Source organism: Hemiscyllium ocellatum, chromosome 23 (genome assembly GCF_020745735.1).
Source record: "Hemiscyllium ocellatum isolate sHemOce1 chromosome 23, sHemOce1.pat.X.cur, whole genome shotgun sequence".
NCBI classification, from domain to species: domain Eukaryota; kingdom Metazoa; phylum Chordata; class Chondrichthyes; order Orectolobiformes; family Hemiscylliidae; genus Hemiscyllium; species Hemiscyllium ocellatum.
In genome coordinates, this window is record NC_083423.1 from 11,445,416 (window position 1) to 11,467,625 (window position 22,210).

At 43.4% G+C, this 22,210-nt stretch overlaps 1 protein-coding gene across 32 annotated transcripts in view; it reads left to right on the plus strand.

The window, feature by feature from the left end:
• celf2 (cugbp, Elav-like family member 2) overlaps window positions 1-22,210 on the plus strand; it is an 850,872-nt gene that overhangs the window by 579,784 nt on the left and 248,878 nt on the right. Inside the window, exon 1 of one of the 32 annotated variants that reach the window (XM_060842667.1) lies at window positions 14,786-14,840. The exons of the other annotated variants lie outside the window; for them this stretch is intronic. The gene's annotated coding sequence lies outside the window, so the exon portion shown is untranslated. Of the gene's footprint in view, window positions 1-14,785; window positions 14,841-22,210 lie in introns of those variants that run through there. 32 annotated transcript variants of the gene reach the window in all.

The following is a 22,210-nucleotide window of genomic DNA, read 5'->3' on the forward strand; positions in this document are numbered from 1 at the left end:
GAGCTAACCAGTTCAGGTGACTCTGTTCTAAGTGCAAAATTGTATGTAATTGAACAGTAAGATGTACTTGCTGTTCAGTCTGAAATGAGGTCTACCAAGACATGATCATGTAAGTCTGAGATGGAACTAGCTATAACGTTTGAAGTAATAAACCCTATTCTGTTAAACTAGACCAAATCTTACTGCTGCTGGAGACTTGACTGAGCATCCTTCTTCATTTGGTATCAATAAGTTAGAGTAATAACAATAGGGAGGATAACAAGTCGTAAATTTGCCCAGAGTATTCCAGATGGTTCCAATGTTTGTGACCACAGCACAATCCCAGAAGGTAGGTGAGAGCTGCAGGATCAGAATTCACTGACACGACCACCACAGTTGCATTCCCTGTCAGCAATTATCATCTGAAATTACGCAAATGTACATAACAAAAGTTGGCCATTCAGCCCATTAAGGCCATGCAAGTGTCTATGCTCCTTATGTACCTGCTCCCACCCTTTCCGTCTGCCTACCTGTCTCCATCTTGTTTATTACCTGTTTCCCACCCCCAGTTTCCAACTGCACTCTCGCTAATGAAAATCCACTTGGGTGAGAGCCCCTGGAATGGGATGTACTGATAACATTAGCTACAAAAACCTGCACTTTTTTCTTGTAACTTTTTTTTGAAAGTGTCCCTGGGTAGTTTCTAAACACTTGACTGGACAATCACTTACACAGGACACAAGAAGGAGGTTAAGCTGAGGAAAAGCTTGGCTGAAGAGGTTTAGGGAGCATCTTAATGCAAGGGCATACAGTGAAGTGGTGGAAGCATTTAGGCTGGAACTTCCAGTGCCCAGGGGACTGAATATCCACCACTACTGGTGAGGTGGCAGCTTGGAGGAGGCACATGAGGACAGCTGGAGGATTGTAAAACTGAAGTAGGCCAAGTACTCTTTTGAAAACAGATTTGCAAAGAGACCTATGGACAGATGTTCAGCTCCTGGCTAAGATGGTGTAGCGTGTTGACCCTTTTAGATGCTAGTTTCCTCACTGCTGACCCAAGCTGCCAGATGGAGGTGATGCAAGAGCAAGTGCCAAATGCACAAGACTCTCCCTGTCAGAATGCAGCCTTCCATCAGTGAGTCATCTGCTGTACCGTCTCATGGCAACGCATGGGAGTGTGGGTGGGGACAGTGTCTTGGAACAGGGTTACAGGGTTCAAAAGGACTTGGAGGTTAGGCTCCCACTGGACAGGCCCTCACCAGTCTGGAATGTGTGGTTGGATGTTCTTCAGTTTCACCTGCTCCTTTCAGGGCAGACCTGCTGTGAGGTGTCAGTGTGGGCGATTGTTCCTGAACCCCTTCATCAGAAACCCCATCCTTACACAAAACTATGTCAGACTGGCTTCTTTTCTGTGGATGGAACAAACAGTGCTGATTTTCACTTCAGAATGCAGCATGTGCATGAAGATTCCAACAACTGTATTTCAGGAAAACAAAATAAATCTTTGAGCTTGGTGTCATTAAGTAGCCCCATTTAGAGATATTGAGAGCCAGGTGAAATGCATAGAATTGATGCTGAATGTATATGGAGCTGCTAAACTCGACATTTGCTGTAATACAAGTGGAGTGAAACACCGAGTTCTGTTCAGTAACCATGGAGCAGTGGTTAGATTAATTTAAAATATAAATTTCATTGACGAATGGGTTTAGAAATCTGCAGGGCTCAATTTGTGTATAGCTTGGATATTGCTCTTTTGATCAGCACAATCTCTGCTGCTGCACTAGTTCTGTCATTTCTGTTTCATTTTGAGTTTTGAAGTTTATTACAAAATGTGTAGAGTGGGTACAGTCCATTCCTGTCGTGATGTCATAACCTTGGCAGCCATTTTGTTAACATCTGACAAGGTCATTGCCCTTTGAAACTGCAATAAACTGTAGTCGAAATGGCCCAAATGATGGCTTGGATTGGAATTGAATCTCTTTGGCATATCAAGATGGAATTTGAATTCAGAAAGTCTCAAGATCATTGATCTACGAATTACTCTGCAATTGGCCATTGGGACAGTTTGGGATCTCTTGTATCTCAGTGGGTAGCATCTCTGCCTCTGAATCAGAATCTCTGGGTTAGAGTCTGACCCTAGGAAGTGTGGTCAAGGGATGTGCGTTCATAACACGGTCAAAAAGCTCTATCTTCAGTCTGCAAATCCTTCCAATATTCCTCTGAGAGACAGTAAGAGTGAAAGCTGGCTCCTGAGCCAGAAGTATATGGTGGCCACAATGCACAGACTCTATGCACCAACCTTTGCCAAGGGCTCACACGCAATAGCAAGTGTCTTCCTCTGTTTAAGGAACTGCTAAAGGGAGGAATTCCTCATCGGGATTTTATATGGGGCAGGGTGAATGGAAGGAACTAATTTCTTGTTTCTAATCTTCGATGCAGTAGCGTCATTGGTAGCCCTGAAGCTGTCTGCAAATCAAACCAAACGATGTGCAATCCTGGCTGAAAGCAAATCAGGCAGACTTTCATTTCTGTAGCACCTTTCCACAGGGTGCAGGGTGTCCTACAGCGTCTAACAGCCAATGAAATACTTTAAAGCGCTGACATTGTTCTCGTGCAGGAAGCATTGAGGTTGAGTTGTGCTGACGAGGTATAAACAGCAACCAGGATCTGTTCCTCTTCATAACGTGGTTGCTTCCACATGCAGGAGACCATGGAGTAATGGCTCAGTGGTTAGCACTGCTGCCTCACGGCACCATGAACCCAGGTTCGAGTCCAGCATTGGGCAACTGTCTGTGTGGAGTTAACATGTTCTCCCTGTGTCTGTCAGGTGGTCCAGTTTCCTCCCACAGTCCAAAGATGTGTGGGTTCCGGTGGATTGGCCATGCTAAATTGCTTCATAGTGCCCAGGGATGCGCAGGCTAAGTGGACTAGCCATGGGAATTGCAGAATTACAGGGATGAGTGGGATGCTGTACAGAGGGTTGGTGCAGACTTGATGGGCCAAATGGTCTCCACTTATACTCTAGGCATTCTACTAGAAAGCAAATGTTCAAAGTCTGAACTGAAAATCAAACCCCTCTGACAGTATCGCACTCCCTTCAGTGCTGTACTAATTCACTCATAAACGCAACTTGATCAGGAGGTGAGACTGCTGTTCACTCAGCCTGGGCTGATGGAACTCGGAGGCTTTGTTTTGTTGCCGAAGTCTTAAAGGAAAAAGTAATGAGATTCCCCCGGAAATATGGTAAATAATGGGCAACAAAATCTTGCCGAGGAATTTAAAACTGGTTAAAATGCTCAAACATTTGAGGGCGGAGAATAAAAAGAATTTTTAGAGTTGTTTCCAAGAAGGATGGTCTTTTTGGAGCTGTGAGGAGTTTTCTGGTTTGAATGTTGAGAGGATATTTTGAGATTTGATCCTATTTTAGCACCCATCACCACCCAAACTGTAAGGCAACTCGAAGCAAATAGTGGAGGGGGTGGTTAAATCTGGGGGTGTGGACGCAGCTTGGCCATAAGAATGGAAGAGTCTGAGCAGACCTGTCCCCTTGAATCTGTCAGAAAGGCAGACTGACCTTCCCCAGGTTACTTTTTAACTTCTGTATAACTCAGCTAGTGCAGCAGAACACCTCTCCTGACCTCTGTGTCCTTAAGCAAGTACTTAAGGGTGACTGCTGATAAAAGGCACACCGATCCAAGTTCATGTCAGTAAATGTGTTTACACGTTCTGTAGAAAGAATGTTTCACAGGGAGATGGGGAAACAACGTCTATCTTTTCACTTTAAGTTTGACCTTCCAGCATACTGCTCATTTCTAAGCTGTCATGTCATTGAGCTTCGTGAGCAAAAATAGTATTTCACATTTTCTCTGCAAAGGATCCACTTGCTTAGGTCACAGGTCCCCAGAAAGTGACCTTTCTTTCTGTGAACCAAAAATGAATTTGAAAGATTTGAAACCCTTACTGGCTGGGACAGAATATCTAACAGGATGGTTAAGCCATTAGTATTTCTCTCCAGCACTTTTCCCAGTCCTCTGACCAAGGATATGCTCAGCTGCATGGCCTCCAGTGGGAGTTGCTGGCTACCAAGTAGAAGAGGGAGGACATCTCCTCTGACCAAACCTCACCCATCCGTATGCAGCCCATTGAACCACATCGTGTTGCCAGGGTTGTTTTCTCTAGAGCAGTGGAGGCTGAGGGGAGACTTGCTGGAAGACTACAGAATTATGAGATACATAGATGTGGTTGATGGAATCTTTTTCCCAGTGTTGAGATGTCCAGTATTAGGGTGCATACGTTTGAGATGAGAGGGGAAAGTTCAAAGGAGATGTGAAGGACAAGTTGTATCTTTCCACAATGGTTGGAGTCTGGAATCTGCTGCCAGGGATGTAGGTGGAGACAGATACGATTGGGGCATCTAAGGGACTTTTAGATAATCACATGAATATGCAAGGAATCAAGGGATATGGACCAAGGGCAGGCAGAAGGGATTAGTTTAATTTGGCGTTATGTTCAGCCCAACATCATGGGCTGAGGCACCTGTTCCTGTGCCGTACAAATTTATGTTCTGACTAAGATCCAGGGATATCCCGGTGTGTAAAGCTCTGTATCCCACCTCGGCTAAAGCCCTTCCCAATTTCTGTATCCTCCTCCAGCCTTACAACCTTCTGAAAGCTCCCAGTTCCTTCCCTTCTGGCCTCTTGTGCATTCCCCCACTTCTGTCACTCCATCACTCGCATCGTTACCCAAGTTCCAGAATTTCTGGCCTAAATATAGAACATTACAGTACATTCTCTTCAGCCCTCAATGTTGCGCTGATCTGTGAAACCAATCTAAAGCTCATCTAACCGATACTATTCCATTATCATCCATATGTTTATCCAAAGACCGTTAAAATGCCCTTAATGTTGGCAAGTCCACTACTGTGCATTCCATACCCTTACTTCTGCCTGAGTAAAGAACCAACCTCTGACATTTGTCCTACATCTATCACCCCTCAATTTAAAGCTTTGTCCCCTCGTGCTAGCCATCATCAACCAAGGAAAAAGGCTCTCACTTCTCCACTTCTTTCTCTTTTTAAAAACACACTGCTTAAAACCTCCTTGCTTCATCAAAGTATTGATCACCTGTAACCTCTCTTGAAGTGACACAATCTCAGACTGCCTGTGTGGGAAATGGTCTTGGCATGTTTAAATGTTTTAAAGATGCAATTTGTTATACATCTTTTGGCAGTTGTGTTTTCATATTAGACTATAATGAGAACCGGCTGTTTTATCATTTCAAAATGTATATAAGGAGATCTGGGACCTTCACAAGAATTTAGCGAAATGTATACAATTGTACAAATATATTACATTTTTGGGGTTTGGATTTCAAAGTAGAGGCAGATGAATGTGGATTGAGAGTGTGTTGCTGGAAAAGCACAGCAGGTCAGGCAGCATCCGAGGAGCAGGAGAATTGACGGTTCGGGCAAAAGCCCTTCATCAGCAATGAGGCTGTGAGCCGAGGGGGTGGAGAGATAAATGGGAGGAGGGGTGAGGCTGAGGGGGAAGGTAGCTGAGAGTGCAATAGGTGGATGGAGGTGGGGGCAAAGGTGATAGGTCAGAGAGGAGGCCGGAGCAGATAAGTACCTGTTGGACAGGTAGGACAGGTCATGAGGGTGGTGCTGAGTTGGAAGGTTGGAACTGGGATATGAAGGGCAGATAAATGTGGATCAGTTCTGTGAAGTTTCTCTTAAGACGGTCCGACTCCGTTTGGAACACTGAGCTAAATGCATCAGTTTCAGGAAAGCAGGTGATTAACAGAGTGCCTGGGAGAGCCTGTATGGTGTCAACAGACCAATGTTTGTAATCTTGGGTTTACGACTGAGAGTAAATACAGTAAAGCGATTAGTTTAGTTTAGTTTTGATCTAAAATCACATTTGGTTCAAAGATTTAGCTCTGAAAAATCCTGAGTTCTGTTTAAAAGGTTTTGAACCATTTTCTTTCAGCATGAGGATCAAGTCAGTTTGGCAGGGCCAATCATCCTTGCTGAAATGGAGAGTTTGGGCAGGACTGTTCAAATTGCATTAGCATTTTCAGTTTTAGTAATCAGAATTATGAAGGTTTTTATGCCAAAGGATTCACCAACGAATCTTAAGAAACAGTGTCAACAATTGAAGTAAAGTACGTTGGAAATCATCGGTTAAATAAAGATTTAAAAAGCTTAAATCAACATGTAACCTCTCATATTGAGTTTGTGAGAGAGATGCCATTGGAAAACGTTTTGATTTTCGTGTTGATCTTTGTGTTAAGAACTACTTTAACTGCCTTTGGCACTCTTTTTCCCATTCTTTCGTATATTAAGCTTATGTTCTATTGTTAAAGAAGATCTGTAGCTCTGTGTATGTGCATTTCAGTGACTAACCATCAGGGTAACCAACTGAAAATGTTCAACATATGATCAATCAAGAAGGTTCCAATCTCCGATCTGAATTAATATCAGTGAGCGTCAATATCCTCGTCAATATCCTCAGCGTGGTTCCACACTTGGTTATAGATGGAATGAATAATTCTACTGTTCTAGAAATCTAATCACTGAGCGGTCAATCACTAAGGTATTAAGGTTTAAAATTTAGTTTTGAGATGTCATTATGTTTATGAAACTTCAAGCACTTGTCATGATTGCCTCATCTGCACCGATTTTCCACAGACAACACCAGCATTTTCTGCACATCATGACAGATTAGTGCCATATTCCTACTCGGCTGCACTCCCAACAGAGGGCAGCCCTGTCCTCGTGAACAGTTCAAAACAACCGCCCACCAAGAAGCCTCTGATCCTGTCACAATGAACACTCAGAGCTCTGAGTGTTGGAAGTCACTCAGAGCTCTGCCCTGTTGAAAATTGTCCCAGATGACTTTCTGACCAGAAACAACAGCAAATCTCTGAGCAAACCAACCTCCTGTTCTGGAATCTGCAGGAATTCAGTATTAATCTCCAGACCCCAAAGGTGAACAAACATGGAGGAAAGCATCCAGGCTTTTGGGGAAAAAATGTTTTTCTTTTTATTTTCTTTGAGTATTTTTACAGTATATTTGCAATTAATATGTAAGTGGTGGGAAGGCTTCCTGCTTACTTTTGAGGCAGGTTTGATAGACTCTCCAGAAACATATCTAGATAAAGATGGCAACCCCACCACTGGATGGTTTACATTCTGAAATAGTACAAAAAGGATTTCAACTGGGATCCTCGCTCAGTTACCCAAGGCCATAGATATGTAAATATTGTGCCAAAACCTAACCTGCTGTATGTCAGGAGTAGATCAGAAAGATGCTGTACTCCAGGTCAGTAATTGTCACATTGTCAAAAGTCAATGGCACACTTAGGTGGAGTATTTGAGCCATTTTGGAGAGATGGGAAGAGGTGCTATAATAATGCACCAGCGCTACCTTGAAATGTGGCTCGTGTTCATCCTGATGAAGAGTTTATGCTCAAAGCATCGACTCTCCTGCTTCTCGGATGCTGCCTGACCTTTTCCAGCGTCGTACTTTTTGACTCTGACCTCCAGCATCTACAGTCCTCATTTTCTCCTCCTCCCCTAGACAAGATGATACTCTGATAAAGAGGCATCTGGGCTCAAAACGTTAGCTTGCTCTCTCTCCATGGATGCTGCATGAACCTGCTGTGATCTCCAGCACTACTTGTTTCAGTACAGATACACCTTTTGCAGTAATTTGCTCCGAAGTTGTTTCCTTGGAAGTTAGATGTTTGAGTGAAATTCTACAGGGAATTTTTTTAACCACTTTTTATCTTACTAAGCCGTGCAATATTGAGGTGTGTTCATGCCTTTCGTTGCAACGCAAGGGGTATTCATTATCTTTGTCCTATTAATTTTTCTTTGTCCTATTAATGTTTCTTTAGCCCATCCCCCAACCTTCTCCCTTTTTACCTTCACCTCCCATCAAAGTTGCTTATAAGGATGTCAATAATGCTCTGTTCTTGTAACATGGGGAACTTAAGGTAGAAAGAAGCAGCAAACTACTTGAACGTGGTTGGCATTGCAAGATTAATCATTTATATTTAGTGAGCAGCCACGCAAGGTATTCAGTAGGGATCAGGGAGTGAGAACTCTTGATGATTCGTCTCCCGCACTGGTTGAAGGGTATTTGGATCAATAACATTGGCCTAGTAACTATCCCGGAGGAGCTCACAACAGAAAGTGCTGGAGAAACTCAGCAGGTCTTGCAACATCTGTGGAGAGAGACTGAGTCAATGTTTTGAGTCTAATATGACTGTTCTTCAGAACTCTGGCTAAGCTATTATTTTTAAATCATTTTCACATATGTTCTTTAGGGAAGGAGACCTTACCTGGTCTCACCTACATGTGACTCTAGTCCCACAGCGATGTGATTGACTCTCAACTGTCTTCTGGGAAATTAGGAATGGGTAATACATTTGGGCCTAGCCAGTGATGTCCTCATCCTAGGAATGAATTTTTAAAAAGGTGACCTTTCTGGAAATCAAACAAGTATAACATAATGTAGAGATGTGGCTCACACCTGACAGCCTATAAAATACTACTTGATTGAAATATTAAAAATCCTGTGTATTTTAGAGAGGACATTTTCTCTTATGTACATGTCTAGTACTACAAGTTACTATTTAAAAATTATGGTTTGCACATTTGAAGGATGAGGCAATTTTTTTTCCTGAGGGCCATGAATTATTGGAACTTCGCGTCCAAAAAGACAATGGAGTTAGAACCTTGAATATTTTTAAGTTGGAGGTCAGTAGTTTCCTAATGAGCCAAAAGGCTATCAGAGCTAGGCGAGAAGGTAGATGTTGGGCTACTAACACATTAGACATGGCCTTCTTTATTGCAGAGGGATGTTGAGACTGGGCTATTCAATATATTCAAAGCTGAGGTAAACAGATTTTTAGTCAGTAAGGGTTATGGGGAGAAAGGTAGGAAAGTGGAGTTGAGGATTTTCAGACCAGTCATTATCGCACTGGCAGAACAGACTCAATAGGCTGAATGACCTACTTCTGAATGATGGAGCAGGCTGAACACACCAAGTAGCCAACTGTGTTCATAACCACGGCCACCAGTGTGGCTAGGGATGGATACTCTTTGCAGTAGCGAGATAAAGCTCCCAAGAATGGGAGGGGAACCATCATTTCATCAATCTAAAAGAAAGAGGGAAATAAATTGAGAATCACTCTCGCTACTCACCCCACCCACTAAAAAAGAGACTCTGCTCAAATTTTAATTCTAAACAGTAGTGTAGCTACTATCTGAAAGTCCATTGCCCAACTGGGAATGTCCATGAACCGATACATGCCATTTCTCAAGAACAAAGATGAGGGTAGAATTAAACCCTTGATAATAATTAAGCTTTGTTCTATCTCCTCCCCCCCCCCCAAACGACTGAGCAGCCTCACAGGAAATGAGCTCAGTATTACCACTGCAATCCAGCTTCACAGGAACGCATTCTGCTTCCATGGCAACCTCTCCAAATCTGAACTCTGCCATCTTTGGCAGATCTGTCGTGTCGAGAGCAATTCTCCAACCCCTTGTGTTTGTTTGGAACCAGGGCTGGTCCTGCTGTTTGCACAGCTAAAGCTGGCTCCCTCATCCTGGCATGAAATTGTGAATAGCCAAGGCAAGGGCTTGTCACTGTGGACAAAGACAGCAGATTTAGCACAGCTCATTATTTATGCGGACTTCCAAATTAAAGCGAGCCCAATTATAAAATCCGTTTAAGTGCATTAAGAACAGTTATCCCGAGCTTTATGCACATTAACACCTCATAAGTGAAGTTCATCAGATATTTTTTTTCTCTACCATTCAATCATTAATGTGCCTTGACTTGGCTGTGGCTGGTCTCTATTCTTGGAATGTGGTCATTTCTGATTTCTCCTGCAGTGATTGCTGTAATTTCAAGTCAAACGCTTTTCAGATTTTCCATTTCAGTTGACTTAATAGGAAAAGAAATATCTTACATGTTTAAAAACAATGCTCTCAATTGTTCTCCTATTATAAGCTAAACAATATTGAAGATTATTTCTCATCTTGACAAGATATGCCCATGTCTTCCAATCTTCTTGTGATTGTTGTTTACAGCCCAGTGGAACAGAGGTAATAAAGTAGCATAATGGCAGATCTGCTGAATTATGTTCACTCATTAAAATTTGCTCAGAAGATCCGTCTGGAAATGTTCATAGTTTTAAATATTTGTCCAATTACCCTGGTGCAGTCTTTAAGAATTATAATGGCTTCTATGTGCTGTATCCTTTCAAAGATAGCCTGGATTGTTGTCTTTTTTGTTTGCAAGTAATTGTCGAGGTAACATTTAAAATTAAACAAATTACTTACTTTAGATACAGGGAACATAACAACAAATCTGAGCTCTGTAGGGTTGCCAAGAGGTTTTCGGGTGATCTGTATTGTTGACTATGGCTTGTCAGAGGTTTGATGGACTAAGTGTAGGTGGTGTTAACCCCTTGAATTTCAAAGTTCAGTGCTTTTGGAACAGGTGAAAGTGTGTCTCACTCTATTTGCCTTAGAAAACCAGTGTTAATTTGAGCATCTTGATGGTTGGAATATTATCCTCTTCCAGCTGTAAGGGTCCTTCATAGAGTCATACAGCACACCAACAGACCCTTCAGTCCAAGCCAATCATGTTTCTGAACTAAACTAGTCCCTCCTGCCTGCACTTGGCTCCTATCCATTCAAACATTTCTTATTCACGCATTTATCACGTTGTAGGTGTACCCGCATTCACCACTTCCTTTGGAAGTTCATTCCACACAGGAACGACTCTGTGTTAAAGAAAAGAAATGGCTCTCATCTTTTTTAAATCTTTCTCCACTCACCTTAAAAATGTTTTGGAATTCCCCACTCTTGGGAAAAGACACCTGCAATTCACCTTATCTGTACCCCTCATTGTTTTATTATCCTCCATAAGGTCACCCCTTAAATTTAGTGAGTGTGTTCCAGGTTACAAATGCGTCTGCATGTCAATGACATTGTTGGTCCTGGCTAGACTGAAGATGGTGAGATAACTCCCCTGTCAATGAAACCTAAAGGCTGCTTCGCCGAAAGTGACTGGGATTGATGTTATACAATCTGTAATATAGATTAAGTCAACTCCACTCACTGCATTTTGTTCCAGAAATCACTGTGCTTTGATGAGGACAAGTTGCTAATTTTGCTCATGAGCTCTGTTTACAGTCTGCAAAGGCTCTTGTCTGGGTATTTCATTGATAACTCCACAGTCAGTTTCATTCATGTCCATGTGATTGTTGATGTTGTATCACCTTGGTGAAAAACCCATCAGGTATTTTTGCTGCCACCATCTTTCCCTTAGGTTGGTATCCAAAGGGCCTGGCTGGTCTAGTGTGGTACAGGAGAGCCACTTGGTTTGTCACATAGTCATAGAGATGTACAGCATGGAAACAGATCCTTCGGCCCAAGTTGTCCATGCTGACCAGATATCCCAACCTAATCTAGTCTCAACCGCCAGCACCCAGCCTATATCCCCCCCCAAACTCTTCCTATTCATATACTCATCTACGTGCCTTTCAAATGTTGCAATTGTACCAGCCTCCACCACTTACTCTAGTAGCTCATTCCATATATGTACCACCCTCTGCATGAAAAGATTGCCCCTTAGGTCTCTTTTATATTTTTCCCCTCTCACCCTAAACCTATGCCCTCTAGTTCTGGACTCCCGGACCCCAGGGAAAAGACTTCATCAATTTATCCTATTCTTGCCCTTCATAATTTTGTAAACTTCTATAAGGTCATCCCTCAGCCTTCGACGCTCCAGGGAAAGCAGCCCTAGCCAATTCAACCTCTCCCTATAGCTCAAATCCTCCAATCCTTGTAAACCTTTTCTGAACCCTTTCAAGTTTCACAACATCCTTCTGATAGGAAGGAGACCTGAATTGCACGCAGTATTCCAAAGGTGGCCTAACCAATGTCCTGTACTGCCACTACATGACCTCCCAACTCCTGTACTCAATACTCTGACCAATAAAGGAATGCATACCAAAGACCTTCACTATCCTATCTACCTGCAACTCCACTTTCAAGGAACTATGAACCTGCACTCCAAGGTCTCTTTGTTCAGCAACACTCCCTAGGACCTTACCATTAAGTATAATGTCCTGCTAAGATTTGCTTACCTAAAATGCAGCACCTCACATTGATTTAAATTAAACTCCATCTGCCACTCCTCAGCCCATTGGCCCATGAGAAAAGACTTGACTTAAACAAGATGCATGTTATGATAACAATCAGGTACACGTTGAATTTGATCGCGCACTTCTGTTTTCCTGCTCGAGTCAGTTAGACAACATAATTTTGGGCAGGGTTCAAAGCCATCCTCTGCATTAACCCTTTCAAAGCAGAACAATTTATACAAAAAATAGGGAACACCGAGCAGCCTACTCCAGTCAGCTGACCAGGGGAGGTCTCTTGGAGCTTGAGCAGAGAAATTGGGGATAGGTTTTCCTGATGATGTTTCTGGAGAGTGTCATTCTCTGTGTTGCAACAATGTCACATTATTCAGGTTCAGGGACCGGATAATCTGCCTCGCGATTTCCTTTACGAAATGAGGGAGTGCGTGACCTTCCAAACAGAGAACTATTGCTGTATCATTCGTAAAAGAGCTGAAGACTTGAGATTCCTTTCAGCCAGCCATGTTTCAATTGCATTCCTGTGTGGGTGCTCTTTCTGCACAGACATGTTAAACAGATTTAAATAGAAAGCAACAGTATTCACCATGAACTTTCTGCTTGGATGTTCTCCCCCTTGTGTTTTTAACCATGTCACATCGTCATTAATCCATGTTTTCTTGTATGCTCTCTGATCTAAAATCATCTTTGACCTTGATTCAATTTAACAGCTGATAAAGATGGAATCAGTGAGATGAACCGAAAATCCTGTCAGGATTCTTGCTTCATATTATCGACCAATCGAATGCTTATACCCATTGAGCTTTTAAATACTGGGACACAAGGGGGAAGAAATAGGTTTTGTCCAACAGCATTAAACTGGCAGAGTTTGCCATGCAATCTCTAACAGGTCGCATCCCACATTGGCACTGAATGACCATTGTGCCACTGCCTGCTTTGTTCTACCAGCCAGGGTGAGTGTCCACCTCACAACATCGTCCAGAGTGGAGATGGTATGCGGTATAAGATGCAAGAGCTAAAGTAGGCATTGAATCCTTTTGAGTCTGCCCTGGCATTGAATGAAATGGTCGCTGATCTGATCATCCTCAACTCCACTTTTCCCCCATGACCCTTGATGTCCTCACTGATTGAAAATGTATCTCTGGCCTTGAATGTACCCTGCCTCACCAGCTGTTGGTGGTAAAGTTGGATAATGAAGCGAATGACTGCCCTCCCTCCAACCACATGCCCAGTTGACTTCATTGTTCAAAACAAAGATGGAAATTGCTGAATAAGCTCAGCAGGTCTAGCAGCATCTGTGGTGAGAAAGCAGAGTTAACATTTTGAGGTCCAGTGACCCTCCTTCAGAACTGATTGTAGCTGGGAAAAAACTTGTACACATGCTATGAAGCTAGGTGCGGGAGGAGGAGTAATCATAGAATCCCTACAGTGTGGAAACAGGCCATTTGGCCCAAAAAGTCCACACTGACCCTCTGAAGAGTAACCTACACAGACCCATTCCCCTACCCTATTACTCTACACTTACCCCTGACTAATGCACCTACTACACATCCCTGAACACTATGGACAATTTAGCATTTCCAATTCACCTAACCTGGGAAAATGTGAGGACTGCAGATGCTGGAAAAGCACAGCAGGTCAGGCAGCATCAGAGGAGCAGGAAACTCAACACTTCTGGCATAAGCCCTTCATCAGGAATGTAGGAAAGTGGGAGAGGGAAGGGAGCTGAGAGATAAATAGGAGGGTGGGGCTGTGGGAAGGGAACCGGAAACATGATAGGTAGATGCAGGAGTGGGGTGATGGTGATAGGCCAGAGAGGAGGGAGGAGCAGGAAGGAAGATGGACATGTACGACAGTAAAAGAGGGTGGTGCTGTGTTGGAGGGTTGCATCTGGGATGAAGTGGGAGGAGGGGAGATGAGGAAACTGGTGAAATCTGTGTTGATGCCGTGTGGTTGGAAGGTACCAAGGCAAAAGGTGAGGTGTTCTTCCTTCAGATATTGGGTGACATTTAACATAAGATGAGAAGCCTGGCAGGCACTTAACCAAGGGCAAAATACAATGGAAATCTGAAATAAAATGAAGAGAAATGTTGGGTACTCTCTTCAAGCCTGATAGCATCTACAGACAGAGATAAAAACCAGAGTTCATATTTGAGTTCTGTGACCTTTTGTCAGAACTGGGAAAAGTTGGAAATGTAACTCTTGGTGAAATGAAAGGGGAGGTGGAAAGGTTAAAAAAAATTTGGGGAGCTCTGTGTTGACAAAAGAAATGATGGGTTAGAGCAAAAGAGAGTGGTGATGGGAGGTGGGCCCAGACGAAGGGTGAGAGGCAGGATAGTGAACAGTTCTGTCCAAAAGCAGAAGTGGGAAAAAAAAGTAGATGAAGGTCGATGTCAGCAGAGAAAATGGGGAAACCATGACTCCCATCTGAAATATTTAAACTCAGCATTGTTCACGTCTTTTACTGTTTCCTGGACTCTTTACTTATCCCATGACCACTCTTTTTTTGCTCTAACCTCAAAAAATGAGGTGGTGAGCTTGAACTTGTTCAGCTTTACTGGAGCACTGCTGTAAGCCGAGGACAGAGCCATCATTGTGAGAGCAAAATCAAGACTGAGGATTTAGTGTACCAGAAGTCATGCTTGTGGACTGAATGGAAGTTGTTCTGTTTCTGAGACCAGGTATTCACTGTGACCGTGTCCTGAGCAATGACAGCTGTTCATTCAGTACAGCACTCAACCACTGGTGCTAAATGGGTAAAGTCACAAAGCAAATGGAATTAAAAGTAGGGGCTTTGCTGGGAAAAGAAGCTGTTGTTTTGCTTTTAATATAGTGTGATTTAACCTCAAAGTGTAACGTGAAGTTGACGTGAACACTTGTGCATTCAGTCCTCCAGAGGAGCTGACATCATCTGCTCTCCAGTATGGAGTTATTCTGATGGAATAACATTACTCAAATCCCATCAGTTGGTGTGGGTGATACTATGTGGCTCCTCTACGCGCACAGAGACACACACTCACAGAGACTCGTGCACGCGCGCACACAGAGACGCACACACACCAGCCCCTGACAATGTTCACCTTTTGCAGTTAATCAGTTGTGTTCTGTAAATGGCAAGTTTATACAACTGGTGAATAGGTATTGGCAGGCAATGTGGTGAAGGCAGGAAGCATTGTTGAGTGAGGAACAGAAGGCTTGATAACATTGCCAACTTAGTATAGGCCTTTTCAGTATCCAGTACTGTTTATCTGGAAGGCAGATTCATTTGCCCGATCCCGGTATTGATTCATTCTTTACTTCCTCCTCCTTTTTTGCAATGTGGTGCAAACAATAGATCAGTGGGACTTTTTCCAAAAGCTAGCATGTACACATTGGGTTGAGTAGCCTCATTCTGTGTTGCTGTTTGACGATCTGCTTGTACAGTAATCACTAAATTAAAAACGACTTGTGTTTTTAAAAGCAAAAAAAGCTAATATCTTTGCAATAGAGTCTTCAGTAAGGTTGATGCAGCGCAAGCTCCTATAGTATAGCAAGGTTTGCTTTTATGTATAAAAACCAAAAAGAGCTGCAAATGCTGTAAATTGGAAACAAAAACACAAGATCCTGCCAGACCTGTTGAGCTTTTCTAGCAGCTTCTGTTTTTGTTTTTGCTTTTGTATAAGACCTTTGCTCATCTCTGGCCATATTGAAACACTTGAACGCTGAGAAAGTGCAGTCATTGCGACTGTACCGGCCTCTGCAAGTTCCAACAAACAGCAGAGTGATCAAGAGCAGGGAGTCTGCTTCGGTGATCTTAGTTGAGGGATAAATCATTTGTCTGAAGACTGGGGAGAATTTCCCCATCTGTTCTTCCAAATAGTGTGTAGGATCTTTCAGACCTAATACTGAGAGAGAGAGAGAGAGAGAGAAGGCAAGATGTCTCCTTGGAAAGAAATCACATCAGACTCTGAGGCAGCCCCTTGGTACCATGCCGGAGTGTTGCTGTAGGTTTTTATTTTTACCCCCTCCTGTGGGTAAAGATCAGCCCTGGGGGCGTTGATAACTGCAAATGGGGACCATTGGTGGCTGCTGGAGTGGTTTGTGAACCCACAACCTGTGACTCCGAGGTCAGAGTGCTATCCCCTTATACACATTCCAGCAAGATTCAGTGGGCACTGATGAAGGGAGGGAGGGAGGGGAGCCACCAATGAGAATCCTGACTGCCTCTGAGCTGGGCTTAATTTCGCTGAGGCTACAATTTCACTTGTCCTCAACATCCAGACCTAGACGGCATAGGTTTAGTGTGAGATGGGAAAGATATAAAAGAGACCTAAGGGCAACTTTTTCACTTCCGTTTCTGGAATGAGCTGCCAGAGGAAGTGGTGAAGGCTGGTACAATTGGAACATTTAAAAGGCATCTGTATGGTTATATGAATAGGAAGGGTTTGGAGGGATATGGGCTGGGTGGTGGCAGGTGGGACCAGTTTGGGTTGGGATATCCGGATGGGTTGGACTGAAGGGTCTGTTTCTGTGCTGAACATCTCTATGACTCTATTCCCACTGAAAGTCGGGTCACATTGGTCAGAGTTCCTCCTCTGAAGCAAAATGACGTTAGCCAGAGAAATGTTGTATTTGGGATTCTGAAGAGAGTAAAGTCTGATCTGGCTGTGATGCCTTCCACAGTCAGACAGCCCGCCAACTCTCGGGGCACACTCTCTTGACGTGATCTGTTTGGTCACGGATACATACCCCACTTGATATCACTCTCCTAATCCGGGCAGGGTATGAAACAGCTGTGATAAATATACAAAATCATCCGGTCCTTTGAGCCTGCTTTGTGATTAACCGAGATCATGGTTGATCAGTTTGCATTTGAAATTCTGCATTTCCATCTATCCCTAACACCTCCAGTGCTTCCCTCCTGGAAGGTTTGAGTTAAAGGTAGCTCCTCTTGCCTTTTAAGGTTACGGACTAAGAATGACCACTTGAGCAAAGTTGGGCGGAGTAGCCAACTTGGTGGGCGGCATGGTGGCACAGTAGTTAGCACTGCTGCCTCACAGCGCCAGAGACCCGGGTTCAATTCCCGCCTCAGGCGACTGACTGTGTGGGGTTTGCACATTCTCCCCGTGTCTGCGTGGGTTTCCTCCGGGTGCTCCGGTTTCCTCCCACAGTCCAAAGATGTGCGGGTCTGGTGAATTGGCCATGCTAAATTGCCTTTAGTGTTAGGTGAAAGGGGTAAATGTAGGGAATGGGTCTGGGTGGGTTGCGCTTCAGCGGGTCAGTGTGGACTTGTTGGGCCGAAGGGCCTGTTTCCACACTGTAAGTAATATAATCTAGCCAGAGAGAGCAGCATTTCCAAACGAGGACAAGAAAATAACGGCAGAGCTTTGGGGGTGTGGGGGCGGGGTGGGAAGATGGTGAAGATACCGTGGAATGCCATTTCTCTGCACACGAAAAAGATTTATCATCAAAACATACCTTTTGGCTTGTTGTAGAAAAACTACTTTGAAGCTCAAAGGCTTTAAATGGTTGACAACAAGATAAATGCTTGCACTTTCAGTCAATGAGGCGTGCAGGCACTCAGATAAGGGCAGTTTGTCAGTCAAATGTTGACTGACATTGGCCTTTCCACTCAGATTCCAGTTGGCATTTAGTGGAAGTATTGATCTAGCATGTCAATGCTGACAAAGTACTGCTCACACAACTTGTCACTCGTGAGGATCAGGCTATGTTTGTTAGTCTCGCGAATAAAACTGTGGGCATCAGATGTGTTTGCAGGTACCCAGCAGATCTCGCGACAGGATTTTTATTTTCCCTTTGACCAACTTTTGTCCGAAGGTGGTGTTTCGTGCTGAGTGTGGCAGCTTTCTGGTTAACCTATCCAAAAGCAGTTTTTTTTTTACAGTGGCCTGCCCAAACAAAATGCCTCTTGAAGTGATTTGAGAAGGGAAGTCGTTACATTGGGACAGGTAAAAATGATGGATTGGGTAATGCAGCTCCTCCATTGAGCACGGTTTAGAGTTTGTTGTGGACGAGGCCAGAACACCATCATCCCCCCACCGCCCCATCTCCAAGTGTATTATGGAGATAGGATCGATCCTAACTTTTATATTTTTTAAAAGTATAAGGCCCTTTTATTCTTACAACACAGTTAAAATACAGCAAAAAAAGAATTGGCATAACTTTAGTCTCTTGAATTACATAATGTATTGCTTAACCACTAATCATACAACTGTTCCACTATAGGCAGCATCCCATAAACGCACGCTTGGCAAAGACCATTTCCCAACAGAGTTGTTCTTCTCACTTGCTGTCTGTCTCCAGAGAAACACTGAGAGAAACAATCTGCCCCTTTTGATTTTGAAGAGGCAGCCTCTCTGTCCAAGACTTCACTCTGACAGTGGTGAACTCAAACTTTCAGTTCCAGCAGCCAGCAGGATCCTACAGGCCGTTCTGCTGTAACATCCGTTTCGCTAATGTGAATTCGTTCTAACACAATTGACAAATTAGGGACACTATTTCTAAGATGCAAGGAGCATTTGTTATATTGTACTTCCAACCCTGTTACTTTAACTGGTGCTGCTATTATGCCACCCCGTGTTAAGAAAATTGCACAAGAATGGAATTACCGTGTTATAGCAGAACCAACGTTACTGCATGAACAAAGCAAAATTGAAGTCTTCTGAGTCAGTGTGTGCCCAACCCCGCTCACTCATACTTCTTTTATTTTACAAAAAGCAGTGAATGCTCAGAGCTGTTTACCTACTGCCTGCCTGAAGTAGACACTTGGGCACCACTGTAACAGCACTCCTCTGCAAGCAAAACAGGAACAGACTCTTAAGACACAGTATTGCCATGTAGACAACCAGCAGGAATCGAGGGAGGGAGATGGGAAGGTTGTAAAGAGTCTGGTCAAGCACTGGATAAGCAATAGAATATTGATCATCTATCCTTCATAACCTCAAGAGTCTTTCCTATTGCAAGAGGCACAGCTGCTCAATTCTTTACGCCAAGATCCCACAAGCAAAATAGATACCTGGCCAAGATTTATTTGTTTCAGGTGCTGGGTGAGGGATAAGTTTTGGCTAGAACATGAGCTGTTCTTACTGGGATCTTTCACATCCGTGTGAGAGGACTGTCAGAGCCTCATCTCTTCTGAGAAGACAATGCTTCTGACAGTGCAGCACTCCCTCAGTGCAGCACTCCCTTCCTGAGTTGTCAGCCTAAGGTATGGGACTCACATCTCTGGAGTGGTCCTTGAGTTCTCTGCCCACTGAGCACGGCTGCCATTTTGATAAATGGACAACGCAGAGGAGTTACTTGGCCATCCCTCTGAATTGTGGAAGCTGTGCCTGTTCGAGGGATTGATCGTTAGGAAAGGGTTCTGATGACAGCCAGGGCCTCTCCCCATTCCCAGCCCAACCCTCAATCTCCACTTCTTCCCTTGCTCACCTTTATTTGGGATCGTGTGACATTCCTGGATCCCCCTACTGGATGCAGTACGCAGCAATGTCTGTTCCTGTTGGTACCAGCAAGTCCTGAACCAGAGACCATGTTTATTGGGCTCCTTCCTAATGTCAGTATCCTAATGTCAGTATTTTGTTTGAGATTCTTGTGGCTCTGACAAAATTTTAACTGTGGGATCGCTATGTCGCAGCAAGGGACCTCAGCAAGAATAATAGCAAAATACCAGAGACAAAAATATAACGAAAACTGAAAGTGCTGAAGAAATTCTGTGGAACTGAAGAAGAGTCATATCAGTGAAACATCAACTCTGTTTCTCTCTCCCCAGATGCTGCCAGACCTGCTGAGTTTCTCCAACTTCTGTTTTTGTTCCAGAGAGAATGATGGACTGCTGGAGTAATTTAGAGGCAGCATGAGCTGAATCTTACCCTAAAGCAAGCTGCGTCTGTGAATGAAGTATTATTTTTTATTCATTCTCATGAGGAGGGTGTCACTGGCTAGACTAGCATTTATTGCCCACCCCCAATTGCCCAGAGGACAGTTCAGATTCAACCCCATTGCTGTGGGTCAGAGTCATACATAGGCCAGATCAGGTAAAGATGTCAGTCTCCTTCCCTGCAGAACATTAGTGAATCAGATGGGATTTTTTATGGTCACCGTTAGAATCTAATCTTTTGAGAGTTCAGGTCTCTGAGGTCATCGCTGACTCTACTGAATACAGATTTGGTGCAAACTCCAGTCAGATGGTTATTGAGAAAAAGTAAGTGATGAAGGGACTTTTGCTCCTTTTGAATTAGACAGGAAATTAAGAGAAAAAAGCTAATTTACTCACTCTGACTGCTTATCATCTTCTCCTTAGTCCTATGCATTTTACCCCTGACTCCTCTGGATTAATTTGCTGCACATTTCTACATGTTGAAAGCCAATTGGATGTGTTTTTGAAGAGAGAAAAGTTAGGAGGAAGACTAGGTATCTGGAATTGATGAGACATTTTATCAAACTGAGCTGGTTCCTGTTCCTAATATAACTTGTGTTCTCCACAGCCTCAAAATCATAAAAAAAACGTTACTTGTTTTAAATTGCTGTTGTTTGGGGTTGGTTTCCCATCACCTTGCAAGTAACAGGCTGCAGTGAGTTCCATCCTCAGTGCTGGTCTTTTTTCAGGTAATCTGTCGTGTAGCTGTTCAAGCAGCATCAGACAATGAGGTAGATTCAGAGCAGTGTGTCACCTCTTCATTGACTAACTGTAACAGGAGCCATGACTTGAAGACACCCCAGAGATATGACAGACTATTGAATTATGGCATTGTACAAGAGTGCGCGTATGGTTTGTCTGGACGTTTAAGAAAGCATGGGGTGACGTCTCAGAAGCAAGCACATTAATTTAGTGTGTGTGTGTGTGTGTGTGTGTGAGAGAGAGAGATAGTCAACTGGCTATATAACATGCCTTTCTGATTATCTCTAAACTGGTGACCACTTAGTTTTAACGTATACAGGTGTTTTACTGTGCACCACCAGATATCAGTGATCAGTTGAGGCTCCAGACTCTTGAATTTTTGAATGATCTTTCTTCATGTGTTGCAAATGATTGACTGCGTTTTTATAAATATGTTTCAAATATGGCTTAGAACCTTACAGATTGGTAGTAGACCAATGGGCAATGTCAGTAGATCACCTATAGCATTGCTGATTGTGAGGGAGTCATTCACTGAAACAGGATTGTTACACTATGTAATGTACAATGTTCTCCTATGGAGACAGGAGAAAGTGAGGACTGCAGTTGCTGGAGATCAAAGTCAAGTAGTGCGGTGCTGGAAAAGCACAGCCGCTCAGGCAGCATCCAAGGAGAATTGATGTTTCAAGCATAAGCTTTTCATCAGGAATGGAGAATGTCTCCTGTACTTCAAGGCCCCAAGGTGTTAAGTACAGACAGGTTCGTGTCAATTAAAGCTTTAATTGTTTCTAATCCACATGTGCCTTGGGATATTCTGCTGCTCAACCCTCATTACCCAGTGCTGCCTATTGGAATACACTACTCGCTGACCCTCCACTTCCACAGGTCATCCAACACTCTGCACGCCCAGCACCAAATTCCACCTTCCCCATTACTCTTGTGTCCATTAATTTATATTGGCTCTCAGTTACGAAATGTGATGATTTTCAAGTCCCTCCATGACATCTAGCTTATAGTTGCCGATGTTTGCACAAGTTTATTTGAGCAGTCCCTGGCTTGCTTTGCTCCATAGTTGGAGTCTATGCCTTCAGCCACCAAGACCTTGAGCTCGAGGATATCTCTCTGAAACCCACTCCAGCTTGATTTCCTCCGTCTAAATGTTCCTTTAAATTCAGCTTTGGTCAAGATTTTGCCATAATATCTCGAACCTGGTGGAATCTCTTGTTTTGTTTGGTGATGCTTTTATAGAGCCTGGGGGTTTATGGGGTTAAAGGAACAATAGTGTTGTATTCCAATTGGACAGTGGTTGCTCAAGAAGGCCGCTCACTGGCAACTTCTCAAGGACAGATGTAGATCAGCAATACACAATGGTCTTGGCAGCCTAACTCAAATTCAACAAAAGAATTTAATAGAAAATGGATTGTTTGGAATTTG